The sequence below is a fragment of the Kogia breviceps genome, chromosome 7 (assembly GCF_026419965.1).
Source record: "Kogia breviceps isolate mKogBre1 chromosome 7, mKogBre1 haplotype 1, whole genome shotgun sequence".
Classification (NCBI taxonomy): domain Eukaryota; kingdom Metazoa; phylum Chordata; class Mammalia; order Artiodactyla; family Physeteridae; genus Kogia; species Kogia breviceps.
Genome location: NC_081316.1, coordinates 26,184,466 through 26,198,366, shown reverse-complemented (window position 1 = coordinate 26,198,366; position 13,901 = coordinate 26,184,466). Strand labels below are relative to the sequence as shown.

Below are 13,901 nucleotides of genomic sequence, written 5' to 3'. Positions count from 1 at the left end.
GAGCGGCTGGGCCCGTGAGCCATGGCCGCTGAGCCTGCGCGTCCGGAGCCTGTGCTCCGCAACGGGAGAGGCCACAACGGTGAGAGGCCCGCATAACGGGGGAAAAAAAAAAGAAGTCCAGGGGTCTTATACAACACCAAGGCCTTGCCTTATCATCAGCATTCACTTACTTAACAAATACTTACTGAACACCTACCAGCTGCCGAGGCCTGCTCTAGGAGCTGATAAGTAGCGATGTGCAAAAGAGGTCAAACCCCTGCCGTCTGTTCCAGGCTGGGCAGGTACACCTGGGGCCCCGGAGGGACTCTGGCGAGGCCGGGATTGGGCCTCCCTGGGAGCAGCAGCAGCGCCTCCCCACTAGATGCTGCCCATTCAGGCACTGCCAGGAGGCGGGGGGCATACCCCCTCTAGATGATTCTGCACGCTTTCCTGACAGGGAATTTCTTCTCCCAGACTCATCACTTCCCAAAGACATCTTCCCTTTGCCCTCTTTCTCCAGAACTCACTTCATAGTCCCTCAAGGTGCAAAAAAATTTTTTAAAGAAATGCTATGTTTATTTCTTGTTATAACACAAATGTATCAGAATCCTCAGAACAAAATGATTTGTATTTAATCCAATCAAGTTTTTAAAAATTGTGGTAAAAAGCACATAACATAAAATTAGCCATCTTAACCATTTTTAATTGAAGTATATTATTATATTATAATATTTTTTTTACTTCTTTATGTTTGAGACCTTCATAATATTATTATTACTTTTTTTTTTTTTTTCTTTGCGGTATGCGGACCTCTCACTGTTGTGGTCTCTCCCGTTGCGGAGCACAGGCTCTGGACGTGCAGGCTCAGCAGCCATGGCTCACGGGCCCAGCCGCTCCGCGGCATGTGGGATCTTCTCAGACCGGGGCACGAACCCACGTCCCCTGCATCGGCAGGCGGACTCTCAACCACTGCACCACCAGGGAAGCCCCATAATATTATTTTAAAAAATTCGTTACCAAATCTATATAAGAACATAAGAATGTTTATAATATTAGGTGAAAAAAACATGTAGTAATTGTTAGTGATGGTCACCGATATTTTCACTTCTCTTCCTTCGTAAGCACTTCCTTGGAGTTAGGTGTGGCCCTAGGACTTGCCTTGGCTAATTAAAAGTGAATGAAACTGATGTGTGTCACTTCCAGATGGAAGCCCTTAACAGCCAGAGTATGATTCACTGAATTTTCTCTCCCTTGTTACAGGACTGATGTTCTTCCAATAGTCAAAGCTCCATCAGCCTGAATCCCTGAGTAAGAATCACACAGAGCAGAGGCCCTGCTGACCCGGAATGGACGTGTAACATAAATGGGAAATAAACCTTTGTTTTTCTAAGCCACTGGAGGTTGTTTGTTGCTGCAGCATAAGGTAACCCATTCTGACTGGTTCAAAGCAGGAGGTAGCTTCTGGCAGTATAGATAACTAGATACTCAGAAGGCCTTCCAACTACAAAAGAACTGGATCACGTTTTTGGCCATGCGGCTTGCGGGATCTCAGTTCCCCAACCAGGGACTGAAGCCGGGCCACGGCATGAAAGCACAGAGTCCTAACCACTGGACCACCAGGGAATTCCCTGGATCACTTTTTTTTTTTTTTTTTTTTTTTGCTGGACGCGGGCCTCTCACTGTTGTGGCGTCTCCCGTTGAGGAGCACAGGCTTCGGACGCGCAGGCTCAGCGGCCGTGGCTCACGGGCCCAGCCACTCCGCAGCACGTGGGATCTTCCCGGACCGGGGCACAAACCTGCGTCCCCTGCATTGGCAGGCGGATTCTCAACCACTGCTCCACCGGGGAAGCCCCTTGGATCACTTTTTAAATGGACTGTTGGGCTTGTAAGTAGTAAAGTAATTGTCTAGGATAGCTCTTATCCTCAAATATGAGCTGAAACCAGAACTGGGAGCCAAGAGTGCTAAGAAAACTGGGTTGTCCTAAGGGCCAGTGCCATTGTAGCACGGTATGAAATCTAAAGCATCAGCAAGTGGGGAAGCCAAAGGTCTGACACTTCTGCATTAGGCCAGGACACTCCAAAAGAGGTGAAGTGTCTCAGGTTGGTGTTTTCCTTTTGCTTCCAACAGAAGCAAATAGAAATCTTCACAGTAGGCCATTAAGAGCCATCAAATTTGAGTTCAAATCCAAGATCACTAAGCACGGAAGGAAGCAAACCACCAAGAGAGAGTGAGTTGCTGGAAAAACAAGTATCTAGTTTAGACCCCAAGAACTTTGGATATATATTTTCATTTACAGAAGTGTATAGAGCAACTATTAAGTGCTAGGCGCTATTGTAAAGTTTTTTTTTTCCAATTGTAACTTATTTAATTCCCATAACAACTCTATGAAGCAAGTACTATTGTTATCCCCATTTTATAAAGGAAAAAACCTGAGGGACAGAGAGATTAAGTAATTTGTTCCAGGTCAACATTTCTTAAGAGGTAGAACTACAGTTTGGATTCAGGCAGTTGGTTCTAAAGTATGCACTCTTCATCTCTACATTTTGTTGACTTTCTAACATAGAATGTCTATGTGTGACAAATTTAAAGAAATAAGGAGGACTTCCCTGGTGGCGCAGTGGTTAAGAATCCACCTGCCAATGCAGGGGACATGGGTTTGTGCCCTGGACCGGGAAGATCCCACATGCCATGGAGCAACTAAGCCTGTGCGCCACAACTACTGAAGCCCTTGCACCCAGAGCCCGTGCTCTGCAACAAAGAGAAACCACCGCAATGAAAAAGTCCGTGCACTGCAACAAAGAGTAGCCCCCACTCGCCGCAACTAGAGAAAGCCCATGCACAGCAATGAAGACCCAATGCAGCCAAAAATAAATAAAATAAATTTTTTAAAAACGTTAAAAAAAAAAAGGAGTGGAATACCAAAGATAACCAAGCAACAAAGGACTATCAAAGGATGACCAGATAGATTTGAAAAAGAATAAAAAAGAGACAAAAATAAAATGGTTGAAAATAAACATTTAATAAACATGTTAAATGTCTGAAGAGACACTTAGTGAATTAAAGAAATATCTGAAGAAAATATCCAGAATGTAGCTCAGGAAAAAAAGGAAATGGAAAATATGAAAGAGAAATTTAAAGATATGGAAGATAGAATGAGAACTTCTGATATAAATTTAATTGGAGGTTTGGAAGTAGAGGATAGAGAGAATGGAAGATACATAATATCTGTAGCTGAGAGTTTTTCAGAACCGATGGAAAGACCTAAGTCCACAGATGTAGGAAATACAGCACATCCCTGGAAAGATAAATTAACAAGAAATTTATGCTTTAGACATGTTATAGGGAAACTGGAGAACACCAAAGACACTGAGAAAACCTTAAAAGCAGCCTGAGAGAAAAGAAAGATCACCTGCAAAGGACTAACAATTAGACTGTCAGGCTTATCAAGAGTAATTGTGGATTCAGGGAGTCTGTGAAATAATAGTCAGAGTGTTGAAGGGAAATAACTATCCGTTGCACATCCAGAAAAGCTACACTTCATAAATAAGAGTAAAATAAAGTCATTTTCAGCTAAACAAAAGTCAGCAGACATTTACTAAAGGGGTTCACATCCATCTTTCAAGATTCATCTCAAATGCTGTTTCTTCCATGGAACTCTGACCTTTGAATCCCCATAGCATTTTATTTGAGGCTTTCTCATGACACTTCCCAAATTTAGACATAGACTGAAGTTATTTGTGCCTTTTCATAACATGCTGTCGCCCCTGCCACTGCTCTTACCCCACGCCCACCACAATAAACGCCCCAGGAACTCTTTGGTGTCTAACTCACTTTAACTCTTTGTATAGCTCCTATCATGATACTTGCATGAAGTAGGTGCATGATAAGTATTTGCTGAAGCCTACTTGTCAGCCTTCTATGGGTTTCATAGACCATCAGTTCCAAAATATGCTCCCTTCAAAAGGGGTTTTATGAAACTGGTATAGACAATCTTATTTACAAAGCAGAAATAGAGACACAGACATAGAAAACAAATGTACAGATACCAATGGGGAAAGTGGGGGTTGGGAGGAATTGGGAGATTGGGATTGACATATATACACTATTGATACTATATATACAATAGATACCTAATGAGAACCTACTGTATAGCACAGGGAACTCTACTCAGTGCTCTGTGGTGACCTAAATGAGAAGGAAATCCAAAAAAGAGGGGCTATTTGTATACATATAGCTGATTCAGTTTGCTGTACAGTATAAACTAACACAATATTGTAAAGAAACTATACTCCAATAAAAAGGGGGGGTGTTATGGCCAAACCCTCTTCCAAATGCTGAGATCCACAGTTTAATTATTTTAAGCCCACATTTCCCCCAATTTTTTGCCCACAGAACAACTCCTTCCACTCTTTACTCCATGAATATCCCAAGAGACTGGTGTTTCTATGAACACCTTTTGCAAAAATACTGCAGAAGGCAATCACTTATCTGAGTGTCCAAGGCCTGAAGTCAACATCTTGGATCCTGGTTCTATTCACAGCTAATCGTATAATTAGTTCTAAGTCATTTATCCTCAGGTTCCTTATTTGTGACATGATTAGCAGGTGACCCCCTTCTAACTCTAAAATTCTATGAATTAAAGGGCATTGCCTTAGATCCTTTTTGACCCACCTTCTAGAGTAATGGAAATAAAATCAAAAATAAACAAATGGGACCTAATGAAACTTAAAAGCTTTTGCACAGCAAAGGAAACCATAAACAAGATGAAAAGTCAACCCACAGAATGGGAGAAGATATTTGCAAAGAAGCAACTGACAAAGGATTAATCTCCAAAATATACAAGCAGCTCATGCAGCTCAATATCAAAAAAACAAACAACCCAATCCAAAAGTACGCAGAAGACCTAAATAGAAATTTCCCCAAAGTAGATATACAGATTGCCAACAAACACATGAAAAGATGCTCAACATCGCTAATCATTAGAGAAATGCAAATCAAAACCACAATGAGGTATCACCTCACACTGGTCAGAATGGGCATCATCAAAAAATCTACAAGCAGTAAATGCTGGAAAGGGTGTGGAGAAAAGGGAACCCTCTTGCACTGTTGGTGGGAATGTAGATTGATACAGCCACTATGGAGAACAGTGTGGAGGTTCCTTAAAAAACTAAAAATAGAACTACCATATGACCCAGCAATCCCACTACTGGGCATATACCCTGAGAAAACCATAATTCAGAAAGAGACATGTATCACAATGTTCACTGCAGCTCTATTTACAATAGCCAGGATATGGAAGCAACCTAAGTGTCCATCGACTGATGAATGGATAAGGATGTGGCACATATATACAATGGAATATTACTCAGCCATATAAAGGAATGAAATTGAGTTATTTGTAATGAGGTGGATGGACCTAGAGCCTGTCATACAGAGAGAAGTTAAGTCAGAAAGAGAAAAACAAATACCATGTGCTAACACACATATATGGAATCTAAAAAAACGGTACTGATGAACCTAGTGTCAGGGCAGGAACAAAGATGCAGACGTAGAGAATGGACTTGAGGACACAGGGTGGAAAGGGGAAGCTGGGATGAAGTAAGAGAGCGGCATGGACATATATACACTACCAAATGTAAAATAGCTAGTGGGAAGCAGCCGCATAGCACAGGGAGATCAGCTCAGTGCTTTGTGACCACCTAGAGGGGTGGGATAGGGAGGGTGGGAGGGAGGCTGAAGGGGGAGGGGATATGGGGATATATGTATACATATAGCCGATTCACTTTGTTGTACAGCAGAAACTAAGCCAACAATGTAAAGCAATTATAAAAAAATAAAGTGCATTGCCTCTTATAGTCAATCAGTCAGTCATTCTACACATACTAAATTCCTACTGTATGGTAGTGTGCAAAATCCTGGGCATAGCATGGTGAACAAGATAGGCATAGGCACTGCTTTCATGGAGCTACAAGTTGAGAATGATTTTCTAGAGCTCACTATTAGAACAGTGACTTCCAGAATCAAATGTCTTCTAGTTAAAAATTGGGAATTTACTGTTTCATGTATTATGTGTATCAGGTTGTGGAGTAAGTCTTTAGAATCTAAACGTATGGTCTAACTAAGCTTATGATTCTATTTCACCTAGGTGCTCCATTGTAAGCATCGAGAATTGAACGTCAAAAATTGAAAACTAGGTGTATCTAGTTTTTAATCTTCATCAACTTTCCTTGTAATGGCTCAATCCTCTATAGTTGAAAAAGCAAAGTTGGATCATACAGCATCAACTGAGCACTTTTGTGAGTTGACACTGTTCTAAGCGCTTTATACGTCCATACAGCTGGTGAAACTAGGCTTTGACTCCAGGAAGTATGGATTTGCAGTCTGTGCTCTGAACCTTAACTCTAAACTGCCACCGTTCCTAATCGTCAAATACTGTTCAGTAAGTTTTCTGCTGGAAATGTAAGGGTTAACATCTCTGAAGAGCTGAACAATCATATGGGATTTTTAAATGTCTAACTCCAGCCAGGTAGTGTACTGAGGGGGTAATGAAAAATTAAAAGCTTTTTTTTTTTCTTTTTCTTTTTGACTAAGCACTAATCTTCGTGGTTGTGGATGTATCCATGTGCCAGAGAATATTGAGATAATAAGTTAACATAAAATTGGTGATACAGTTTTAAACCTGACAGCTCCATGTTTTCTGAAAGTCATTTTAAGATAAGACTCCACTCTCAAATCTAAAATTCTTTCTTCAAAGATTGCCAGCACCACAACAGTATTTGTCATTGTATCAATTATATAGAGAAAAACTACAGTGCTAGGAGTAGAGGACAGTTTTAATCATAAAATAGTAAAATAACAAAATATAATCAATGAAATGCGAACCGCACAATGTCAGTGAGAATTCTTGGCATTTAGCTTTAGAAGCCATTTTGCATGGAAATGAATAAAATATAAACACAGTACTTTATCTAGGATATGACAAGAAACTTCAAGATTGTAGTGTGCATTAAGATAACATTCCAAACCTATCCTTTCAAGTTTTCAGCCAAGAATTTGTTTTTATAATTTCTTTGCAGTTGGCAAACAGCTAGCCTCTACTTGAGAATATCAATTTTCATGCTTATGGTCCCAACCCCATTGTGTGTAACTGTTAACTTGCTGTGTGACCTTGACTAAATCACTCCCCGCCACCCCAACCCAAATGGAGGAGTGGGATCTCTCAGGCCCCTTCTGGTTTTAAAATTCTGTAGTTCTAGCCTATGGATCATGACATAAACACCATAAAAAATGCTTGCTAGAAGATTGGATTTTTTCAAAAGTTGTGCTATTTAAGCGTTTTCAAATGACCGCTCTTATAGCCAGCTGTACAGACCATAAACCACGGCAGTCAGTTCCTATGGGTGATTTACTTGGTTTTGATGCTGGTTAGCAGCAGCTGTGCTGTCTCAAGTCACCAAGCACCTTCTGTAGTTCACAGAGACAGTCCATCCGCATGCTTCCTGGACTCCCCAACACGGACAGGGTCTGAGAGATTCTGGGCAAAAGAAGTAGTATCACAACCGCCATGGGCCATCCAATGGCCTTGAACACCCTCCAGAGATGGAGGTAGTGCAGACCCCTTGATCCACTGCTTAGATCCCTGCCTGGAGACTGAAGTGCTTATGCCCCCAGCTGCTGGGAGTGTTGGCTGCTGATGCTTCTTCAGCAGAGACCCTCTCTGGAGATAGCCTTTGGCTGAAGAGAGCTGCTTTGCCCAAACCCACACCCCTGTTGGGGGCAGGCTACGTACAAGGACTGCAGATTCCACTAACAGGCCAACCCCTTGCCCCAATGGGGTCCAACTCTGAAGGGCCAGGCCAGTGCTGGAGCTCTGGTAGGGTGGCCTTTCATCCTGTAGGGTGATGCACGTGTGCTGCATCACAGGGCACCTTCTCCCCACAGGTGTCACCCCCGAGCACTCCCCTTAAGCTTCCGGCACCAAGATCTCTGTCTCAGAGTCGGCGCCAGGAATCAGAACCTGCCACAGAGACTTACAGACCTGAGTTCGAAGTATATCTGCTTAACTCTGGGTCCAGGAGTAAATGTCCTCTCCAGTGAAATGTAATAATAACTACTCATAGAATGGTTTATTATATGAATTTGAGGAAATGAATCCAAAGCACGTAGTGGATGATTAGTAGTAACAGTTTAACATTTATCAAGCATTTATTATATGTCCAGTGCTGTTTTATGTACTTCCCCACATAAGAACTCTATGAGGAAGATAATATCCCTATTGTACAGATGAGACAGCTGTGGCACAGAGAAGTTAAATAATTTCTCCAACGTTACACAGCTAATAAAAGGCAAGAATTCAAACCCACGCTGCTTGACTGCAGAAATAGCATTCTTAGCGTAAAAACTCTGCTGCTTCCCACTGAGAAAGGAAAATTGTTTAACTATTTGGATGACGGTACACAAAAGCCTAGTAATGTCACCTGATTCCAGAAGTATCTTTAAAACAAAACAGTTAGAAAACATTTACAAAGAATTTCTCTACTCCTGTTGTTTATATTTTTGTGTTGCTATAGATTGCTTCTTTTTGCTTCAGATCAACCCCTTTTCATCAAGAGAATGGATGAAACAGTTGGAGGTTAGGAGACCTAATCTGATGTGATAGTGTTTGTTCTACAAGATAATATCTTTTTTGCTATTTGTTTCTATTTTAATGAAACAAAATAGCGCTGAGTTTCTATTTTCATGAAATGTGCTAAGTACAAGGTCAAAGAATAAATAAAACAATGACATGTTTCATTATTAGGTAGTAATTTTGTATACTAATAAGGTTTAGGTTATATCATATTTCCTACAGTTTAAAATATCTCCCTCACCTGGGTCCTTATAATGGAAGAACATTATAACAGGGAAGAGCACTGTGACAGACCCCTACTTTGCCCCTTCTGACCCCTCATTGCCAGTTTACACTTGCATTCACTTCAGAGTAGTTATCTGTTAGCATCCGATGGAAAGCATTTGTTTCACATTTCACTTATAATCCGAAGGAATTTATACCATAATTTTTATCTCAGGGGATAATGTGTTAACAGTGCTTGTTTGGATCCCTTTTATACTTTTAAGGTCAGGAAAGTCTCTTTTACTCTTTAAGGCACAAGTCTGTTAAAGTTTTTATGATTTGCCAACAAAGTGGTTTTTCATCTTCTGCTATTCGATAACTAAGGTATAAGAGAGTTCCTTCTACACCAAATAAATTAAACATCTAAATAATTTATAGCTCCAGGTACATTTGCCAGACTAGCATAACTGAATAAAGCCAACAGATTAAATGTTCCCTTGGCAATCAACAAGGGTATGATATACAGCACCTGGGCTGCCCCATTGGGTCTCATTATTAAATCACAGGCAAGAGCTCAGAATCCCAGGGTCCCGGGTGACAAGTAGGAGCAGACTTTGGGCGGAGTTTTGCTCCTCCCAGGTAGCATAGCAGTCATTACTCCTGATCTTTGGAAGTGGAAAACTCTTGGTACAATGGAGACAGAGAGAGGAAGAGAAGGGCAGAGGCAGAGAGGAAGAAAGAGAGACAGGGACTGCATGTTTCAATGAAGAAAGACTCTAGTTACCTACATATCACTACGTTGGGAATTCACCAACATAACACTGTGTATTTGCACAATCTCAGAGCAAAAGGTAAAAAGAGTTAGGGAATATTTTGTATATGAGACCACCGTTTATCACCGTCAAGGGTCAGAACAAGAACTAGCTTCAAAAATAGACGACATTTCCCTCTTTCTACTCTCCAGGTTTTGCCCAGCACCTGCCTTTGTGTAGGGGAGGAAGGTTTGATTTCCAGAGCTGATGGCAATGTTTCCAGAGAAACATGTAGGACTCAGGATTTAGAGAGTTACATGTAATATCCAGTCTACCTCTTGGAGAAGTTTTATGTGCCAGAAACCAGTCATCGGCTCTTTAACAAAGGGAATTTATTAATCAAAATGTGGTTTTAAATTTGCACATTTAATGATGGGAGGGTCCAGATGATCAGAAGAAAGATGAGGTGGGAGGCAGCAAATATATATTTAGTCAGTGGAGAGCCCACTTTTAGACCCTATTCTCTGCACCAGGCAGACAAGCAGAGGACCACTTAAAACTAAACAGCAATTGTCAACAACTTCTCTCCCCTCTTGAAAGGACTTATGGAAATCTAAGTGCCATAAGGAAAATATGGAAGGTAGAACTAAGCTTGTACTTCTTAACTATTGTTGGCACAGCTTCTCTGAAGACGAATGGGATAGAGGAAAGGAAAAAACCAAAACATTCCCAGTGTATTGTATACTGACACCTCTAGCAATTACCTGATGTCTGGTCCTGTGATAGTCCCTTTGGGATGGGGGAGAATTGCAGGGAGCAAGGATAAGGGTGGTGGGGCAACGATCTAGACTGCCTAACCTCCTAAGTATCTGAATTTAAAGTAAAACCATTAAATTGGGTTCACTGCTGAATTCTCATGGGGTACACTAATTTTTCACTTTCATTTAGGAGGAAAGGGTGAAAGAGAAGCTTCCCATGCCTGGTTTATGAACGTGGCCTTGAAAATGTCCACAGAACTATTGTTGTCTTGTTGAGTCTGCAGCCAGGAAGGCCGAAATCACTACAGCAAAGCAGGTGTGAACGTCCCCCTACTTCAGAGGCAGCTCTCTTTGAAGCTGGAAAATCAAGGACACTGGTACCTTCAAGGAAACAAGGATATAATTATCACAACACCCAATTGGCCAGTGACCTTCCATTCCTCAGGCCTGCCCTCCTCCCTTCACTGGCACCAGCCCAGGTCCTCACAGACTGAGCTCTGTCCCAGATCGCTCAGCCAGAGGAGCAGCCCACTCCCTCACCCTTTGAAGGTGTTCTTAATCTCTTTCTACTGCACTGCTCTTGCTGACATAAATCCGCCAGCCCAGGGGGCCTCTGAGCCCCCCACAGAGGGAGGCCCTTCAGGCCAAAAGGAGTCCGAGCAGTGAAGGCGTAGAATTTATGCTTCCTCTCACCTGTGCCGTCTGTCTGTGGCCTCTACTCCAGGCTGTTGTGTGTTTTTTTTGCGGTACGCGGGCCTCTCACTGCTGTGGCCTCTCCCGTTGCGGAGCACAGGCTCCGGACGCGCAGGCCTAGCGGCCATGGCTCACGGGCTTAGTTGCTCCGCGGCATGTGGGATCTTCCCGGACCAGGGCATGAACCCGTGACCCCTGCATCGGCAGGCGGATTCTCAACCACTGCGCCACCAGGAAAGCCCCCAGGCTGTTTTTGAAGGTTTGACCAGAACCTCCCAGCTCCTTGCCAAGTCTGCCATCATCACCTCAGTCACAGAAGCAGACTTCTCTCAAGGCCACTGGAAGCTAATAACAGGGACTCTCAACTTCATTATTATATTTGAAATGTTGAAAGCCAAAGCCTAATAAAATAAGTTCAGAAAAACAAAAAGAGCTATAAATTATCATTTGAAAGTAGTGGCTAAAGAACTCATCTACTCAAAATACCTGGGGGCTATTTCTCAATTACAGCAATAGTCCAGTATTTGGTTTCCTTCCCTTCACTGTGCGAAAGGCTTGGCTGTGTTTTCTTAGCACAGATTCTTATCTGCTTCTATGATCAAGTGTTTAGAATCAAAAGTTACACAACAGACACTCTCTACCCAACTTTTTACACACACACACACACACACACACACACACACACACACACACACACACACACTCCCCACCCAGCCTTGGTCCTAAAGGGTCCACTGAATTGTACTAATTGTTTTTGACCGCAAGGAATTATCTCCTACATTATCACCAATCAATATTCATTGCAAATTTACCTTTTATTTATTTTAAGATAAGAGTAAAATTCTATTTCCTTCATTTCACAAAGGCTACCTATGTTAAACTGATATATTAATGGAAAAAGATAATAATGGAAACATTATTTCCTGTAAAATCAGAAATAAACTAGGGATGCCCATATCACAGTTATCATTATACAATACTTTGGAAATTCTAGACCAGTGGGTCTCAGCTGGTGGTAATTTTGCTTCCCAGAGGATATTTGACAATGTCTGGAGCCATTTTTGATCATCACAACTTTGGGAAGACTATTGGTATCTAGTGAATAGAGGCCAGGGATTCTGTTAAGCATCGTACAATGCACAGGACAGCCCCACAAGAAAGAATTCTCCAGCCTAAAGCATCAATAGTGCTGAGATCGAGAAACCTTGTCCTATACAATGCAACAAAACATAAAACATAAATAAGAGAAATAAAGTTTAGAAAATAACTAATTTTCATTAATTGAAAATAACAAGTATCACCTAGAAAAGCAAATAAGAAACAATTAGACATTATTAAAATTTATAAAATAATAAATAACATAGCTGGATAAAATATTTTCAATTGCGTGAGAGACTAAGGGTCTAAATTTTCCTATGGGTCTATTTATCCATTCTACAAAAATTTTCTGAGAACAAAAGGATTAGTTTATAAAAGAATACTCAAGAGGTGTGAGAAGAATTTTGCATTTCAAAACTATGGAAACAACTAAGAAATTTTAATAATCTAGACTATAATACTGTAATACAAAACATTATAGGAAACCTAAGTAGACATATCTTCCCAAACCATAAGTTGGACTTGAGGACTTTTTTAAAAGGTTGTCTAAAGCACCAAAATATTATTTGGGGGCAATGAAAACACACACACACACACACACACACATACACATAAATGCCCCTTTGGCAGATAAAAACTTTCCCAGTGTTTCTAAATAAGGACAGTATTCAAATGCATCATGGAAATCAAGATAATCTACAACAATAGATTATTATGATTCAGCAGATCATTTTGTAGGTAGATGTAAGTTTCTTGAGGGAAGGGCCCATATCTTACTGACTTTTCCATCTCTGTAATTGGCACATATCAGGAACCCAATAAATATTTGTGAATTAATGAAATAAAGAAAATATAAGCAGAGATGATCTTTGAACTCTATTCAAAAGTTAACTTACAACTCTAGCAGTTGTAATTCGGCATCTAAGAACCCACATCTGAAAGGTTAAATGAAGAGTCAACGTTAATAGAAAGTTTTGCCTCATGTTGCAGCTGTATTATGTAAACATAGGGTGAGCCAACAAGAATCAACCAGTGATGTTCTACTGAGAACAGTAAACCCAAGTTTTAAATGTTGAAGACTTCAAAGAATCTGTAAGTATCTACATGATATACCTAAGTATATCGAAAATTTCCTTCATCTTTCAGTTCATTTTCATAATAAGCCTTCAAAATTTGATGGGAAGGGAGGGAGGAAAGAAGCAAAGGAAGGCCAGATGAAAAGTAACAATCAGGAAATAATCAAAAGCCTTCCCTTTATCACTTCCATGCAATCTCACAGCCTCTCCCTAGAATCCTTGGTCCTGAATGTTTAATAACGAGTATTCCATAGTTTCAAGGGAATGAAGGCCCCACAATCCAGTTTAATATAAGGTCATTTGAAATGCTGTAGTGGGATAGGTTCATGGTCCAGGAAGCCTCAGACAGTTTCACCAGGGAACATATTCCAGAAGGTCATTGTTCTCTTTGATATAAACTTCAAAGCTTAGGGTCAAGAAAAGTAATAGTTACTGTTCACTGAGCACTTGCTCTGTGCCAGACATCTTCCTAAGGATGTGTTACATTTTTCTGGGCTAACCTTCATTACGGTCCTCATCTTCCGATGAGGAGACAGATGTTTTGGAGGTAACATGAGCAGGCCACCATGAGCTGGCAGAGCCACGATAGGTGTCAACACCTGTAAACCTCCAAACCCAGGCTCATAAGTAACACACTGTAGATGTCACCACAGCATCACATTTCCCTCAGTAACCCACTCTTCATGGATTAGTCACAAAAGCTTCAAGTCA

At 41.1% G+C, this 13,901-nt stretch overlaps 1 protein-coding gene and 1 long non-coding RNA gene across 10 annotated transcripts in view; one reads left to right on the top strand and one right to left on the bottom strand.

The window, feature by feature from the left end:
* LOC131760108 (uncharacterized) overlaps window positions 1–1,397 on the top strand; it is a 46,771-nt gene extending 45,374 nt beyond the window's left edge. For both annotated transcript variants that reach the window (XR_010841334.1, XR_010841333.1), the window contains exon 4: window positions 1,240–1,397. This is a non-coding gene — a long non-coding RNA (uncharacterized lncRNA). The remainder of the gene's footprint in view (window positions 1–1,239) is intronic.
* Window positions 1–13,901, bottom strand: part of WT1 (WT1 transcription factor) — a 176,554-nt gene that overhangs the window by 94,513 nt on the left and 68,140 nt on the right. The window lies entirely within an intron of this gene.